Below are 6000 nucleotides of genomic sequence, written 5' to 3'. Positions count from 1 at the left end.
GAATAATGACAAAAATATGATAAATAATAATCATGCAGGTTTTAATAATCACTCAATCTGTCATTCATGCAGTAACTGTTACTGTTAATCAATCAATATATCGATCTATATATCAATACTCAACGTCGAATCGAGCTAAAGAACAAACCGCAACCGTACTTAAAGTGCATGAGTATAACATAACTTTTTTCTCCATATTTTTCCCTCCACAGGGATTTTATTGATTTTCATTTGCAACGATTATTAACAAGTATAATATTCAAGGTAACTTACATAATACAATTGGCTTCTCAAGATACAAGTATTGTTGAACGGTTGAGTTAACAGAAACCTAACAAATTTTCAATAATTCATTTCTGATTTTCATGGAAAGAAAAAAGTACAGAAAAATATCGTTTTATGTAAATAAATTCCTGAAATTGAAACCATTTTCTTGTGAATTTATTATTTTTACAATTCGAATCTGCAATATACTTTTCGTTTTTGAAATAATTATATTAGAAACTCTAATAATATTATCAAAGTCGGGAATTTTTTTATTTTTATTTTGCAAGTATACACCATCTGTCGCAACACAATCAATATACAATTCAATGCATAATCATTGGAACCTCTTAAACCAAATAATTTATCTTGTAATGAAAATGTTAATTTATTAAATATGTTTAACATGCGTACAATCACATAGCAGATGTACTATTTCAATCTGTTCATTACAAAATGTACATTCTTTTCTTAGGACTAAATTAATTTTAAACAGTATAGATCGTTCGTATATAATATGCGTTGCAAAGCCTTAAATTGAAACCATCGTAAGCCATATCAATGGTACAATTAAATCCAATGGAACAATATGTTTCCCAACTCTTATCTTCACGGGTCGAAAATGCATTTCCATTTAAAGCTTATCTGCCATAGTTTACAGGAGGGATTAGACCACCCTGCAAGGTCACTGGACAGGTGGTTATCTCATCAACTCAGCTCTCAGTTAACATAAGAAAAAGAGGATCATGGGGGACCAATGGTCACCGATTAGGCATTGTTTGTTATAAAGAGGGCACAAGTAGCTACAAGTAGTGCAGTGGGCCTTTAAGAAAACTTTTACATACTCCTTTTCTTCTCTTTAACAAAATTGCAGATATTGTGTACATCCTTTAATACGTTTCATAACAAATGCCACTGTATCTGGGAAAAGGGGTTGTGGCACCTTGTTAAAAATAGTTATTGTTAAACCCTCGTCTATAATTGCAACGCATAATCCACGATAAAAAAGAAAATTTATTTGAATATTATACTTTTCTTGGAAATGTTCAAGAGAGAAAGAAAAAAAATCACCATTAATTTTGTCTCTAAAATATCGTTGACAAAAACAAACTCTCTTTTACACAATTTTTAACTCATATATTGGGCTATTGCCTATTTCAATATAATCATTATTCCATAAGGGTTGGCAAGAAATATTATCATAATGCATGTACAAGAGCGTACTATAAGCCATGAACATTTCATGAGTAACATAACAGTGAGGAAGAAAGCATATAGATTATACGCAGAAAGATGGGATTTGGAAAAGGCATGATTATTGAAATAAAATAGAATATGCTCAGATAAACACTGATATTTAGAGCACTAATCTACTAATCCTTGAGCGATTATATAATGTGAATGACATTGAACCCATATTCGTGCAAAATAAGTCAAGTCGACGACATCGATGTAAACATAACGATCACATGGTCACGTCGGCTGCTACATGATTGTATTTCAGGCATCACCCTGATTGTAAACACTGCTATATCGCTGCATAATGAGATGACGTCATTCGTGACGCATTATTGTGCAAACGCAGCTATGAAGGCGCGGATACTCCACATCTGTTACCATATTCGGCAGAGTGGTATGATGCGATTTAAAAAAATATATAATAAAAATATCTGCATGCAATACGAACTCTTGACCCGACCCCCTTTCCCCTCGTCGTTACCAATAGCCGTATCCCTTACAATATTGATGGTATATCTTTCTGTCTAAACATTGGTATCAACATCGTCTCTCATCCCCCTTCCCCCTTTCATCCACGGCTATACAGCCTTCATGCAGGCATTCCCCTAAATAAGATGACATTTAATTTAAATCGATGCATTTTTCACCAAGTCCACAAACGTTTAATTTTCTCAGTGTGTATTCGATTTTTATTTAATTAGTGCTATCAGTATCACCAGTTCTTGTTTTATATATAGCATCTCTCAGTGGCTTATAGCCGACTTTTTAAATTTATTTTTTTATTATTTATTTATTTTAAATAAGTCACAATAAAGGACCATGATTATGCATGCTTGCTATACATTTAAACACACTCTAGGAGGTGTGCGACTTTGATCAAATATCTCTCCTTTTTGAAAGATTTTGAGATTTTAGGCATACAAATTAATGAACAATTTCACCTTCGCAAATATTTTGGACACAATTGACCCCAAGCAAAATTTTCAAATCAGTGCAATTAAGTACACAATCACAACTTGACGAATACTTGGATGTATACCACGCACATGGATCTATTAATATCACATTGATCCGCGTCTTCCTCGCTGTGTAATGCAAGTAATAACCATGGAAACGACTTCCAATCGAAAATAATTTTAATTTAGCCAAACAATTTTATTGACGCAGCACTGACTTTGTCCGAAGAAGCCATCGCATGTCGTTGCCTTGGTGATCTTATTAGCCCATTTTTCATAGAAAATTGGAAGATAGTTGTGTATGGATGATATTTATGACGCATTGTTATAATTTCTCTTGGCTTCTCTGCATGCGTGCAATATTAAGACCTACATAATGTTTTGTTTTTTTTACTGGGGCAATCAAAATCATAATTTCAATTTGTGGGTATTTTATTCAGTTATAATTATTGTTGATTGCTTGAATGATTATAACACTGGCGTCATATCAAGTTTAGTGTTATTATTTAATGAATAAATTACAATATTTGAATAATTTTTTCCCTCTTACAGCTTGATGCCACAGTTGCGTGTCGTGATATCAACAACAATTTCACTGATTAAAAAAAAAATCCATTCTCTGCCACATATTCATAACTAAATCATAATTTTGGCTGCCCCTGGACTTCATGTCAGGAGTTCCGACGATGTTCAATTTTTCAATTATTACAAGGATTTTTTTGTTCAGGTAGTGTTTAAAAATACTGGATATATTACTCAATGCAAAATAAAGTGTCTGCTTTTCCACAATGTTTGTTTCTTTATCTTGATAATGAATAGATTCCTGACAAACAAAAAGTGAAATGATAATGATGATAATAACCCAGAGCAAAGCAAGTGTCTTTTTTTGTATTATTGACTCAATGATGTTATTCAATAATGACTCTATATGATGTGATGTTATGATAGCGATGTTCATTGTCAGATGATATCATAAACGTTTTGAAAAAATGACAGATGTTGTTTGTCAAGACAACATGTAATAATTGAGATAGATATCCCTAAACAAAGATAACCCATTTGATGTTCGAATAATTTCGAAAACATCTGCTTTCATTGTCATCAGTGGTCATTATTTATCTGTATTCTATGTTGTACAATGATTACTTGCCTGTACATTTCATTTCCATGGCTTTGATTGTGTATAATTTGTTTCCATCTTGTTCAATTTTCTTCGAATTATCGTTGTTATTATTACCTTCATAAAATACTTTTCGTAGTCAGGATAATAAAAGATTGATGAGCAGTCACTTGTGGATTTTCATAAAGATAGATTTGATTACCGTTTTAAGAGGGTGAAACCTCCTCCGCTTATGAAACAAGGAAAATATAATCCTTCATAATGTCTTTAAAAAAAAAACATTCTAGCGCTAGTATCGATGCTTAGTTACATTCTAAGTTCACATCAGATACTGATGTGTAAGAAGAGTCTTTACTGTGGTTGGAGCGAACATGAGAGAGAGTGAAAGAGAGAAAGAGAGAGAGAGAGAGAGAGAGAGAGAGAATGAGAGAAGAGAGGGAGATTTATAGAGAGAATGAGTGGAGAGAGAGAGAGAGAGTGAGAGAGAAGGGGAGGGGGACTGCTGTTATCTTGAGTGCTTTGTTCTCGAGAATAACCAATTTAGACACTATTACATAACACCAAACCATGGGGAAATGGCGAGCAGGGGGGGGGGGTGGATATCATTTACGGAGTTACAGAGACAAGACAGGAATTAAAGGTATTACAAAGTTTTGGTATGGGGGCATGAATTTGGTTCAAATTAATATATTGGAAGCATATGCGATCCTACAATATTCAGTGATCGTTGTCGCGGTCGAAATCGACTCTAAAGTTATGAAATTGTAAATAATAAACACTTTATGTTGAATAGCTCCCTCTCAAGGTCAAGATATTAATTCAGCTATAAAACAATGTTTCTTGACTAAAATCGACCGATTAGCTATTCCCGTTCGGAAATTATATGCCACAACTACATATTCTGAGATTTTCATGGTCGCAGCTACCATTGTACGGCCGTAGGAGCTATTTGAGATTTATCAAAATTTACCGGGAGCACCGGTAAATCTTTATATTCAATTTTTCTCGAAAGCAGAAGTGTTTTAGAGGCTAAAATTTATAGTGCTTTTAAAACATCTACAGGGGCATCCAAATATATCAAAACTGTAAAGAATCACTATCCACCCATTTTTCAAAATTTACCAAAACTTTGTAATACCTTTAAGATACTGATAAAAATATGGACGGTTCCGTGAGAAATCATGATGATGCAATACCGGGTATGAGATGACAAGATGATACTTATACAGTAGGCTTGCGGGTGCACCATGATTGTGTGAGGAGTCCTGAAAAAGAACTCTCGGTAATCTTTCTTGAGGGTGTGTAGTCCTCAAGGGTGTGTAGATGATACTTGATGATCATAATTAAACCATTATTTTCGGAAGGCGTAAATATTAGTGAGCGTCTCCTTGGGCTTATGCCTTGTGCCTATATAGTGACACGTCGTCTATGTGAAGTTCTGAATGTGTTTCATTTCTTGTCCTAAGAGTGTACTCTGTTATCTCATTAGTGATCAATCATTCTCGTCAATGAACAGCTACCTTCTTTTTTAAAAATTATTTTGATTGAAATATACTTAGTTTTATTTGATGTTGAGAGGCGACATGGAGGAAACAACTTGAGTGACGGGAAACGGCCTTCACAATGCAATCTCACAAAATAATAACTGAATAGGGTATAATATTAAAATAGGCCTATCATACAATCGTCCAAATAAATATGAATTAAGATGAGCCAGCTCAGGAGCAGATTTCTATAACATGTTTGCCTTATAAACACACCATGATCTAGTTTTCGTTCTTTGTTATTGAGATGACAAAGAATAGAATTAGAAGTGACCGGAGATTGACCTGTGACAATAGTCCAAAGATCATGACCCAAATACGTGGACGGGTGTATAAGCACTCCTCCTTTGTATACGTCATCGAAATGACCCAGCCCCATAAGGGTGGGGTATGGTGAGGGGGGGGGGGGGGGGGGTGTGCTCTGGACATTCCAGGGCAAATTCGTGACACGTTGGTTCGCTGACTCAATGCGCATGCGCGGTGAACTATTGCCCGAAAGCCATAATATTTTGGTCATCTCGTTGTCCGCGCTGTTGGCGATCTTGCCCTAGCGCGGGAAAGAACCGAGCATCGACGCTACTTCTTTTCGGCATCCTGCTGTTTCTCATCCTGCTCGCCGACGAAGTTGCAACCGATATATGGAATATGGAACATGACCCCACCCCAAACAATATATCGTTGGACATGTGTAGTTTTGTATAATTTAGTTTTGAAAGGAAATAACCAACTCGACTTTCGTTTTCATGGGTGTATGCACTATGCTGTTCAACGACTGCTAAAATAATCAGTAGCCATGCCGCTTATGAACGGAAACAAATAATTTATCATTTTAGCAGACGAGTTTGAAAAACTTCCTGCAACTTACAGAAACCCAGCC

This window comes from Strongylocentrotus purpuratus, unplaced genomic scaffold, assembly GCF_000002235.5.
Source record: "Strongylocentrotus purpuratus isolate Spur 01 unplaced genomic scaffold, Spur_5.0 spur5_scaffold_3, whole genome shotgun sequence".
NCBI lineage: Eukaryota > Metazoa > Echinodermata > Echinoidea > Camarodonta > Strongylocentrotidae > Strongylocentrotus > Strongylocentrotus purpuratus.
Note: the sequence above shows the minus strand (reverse complement) of the source record.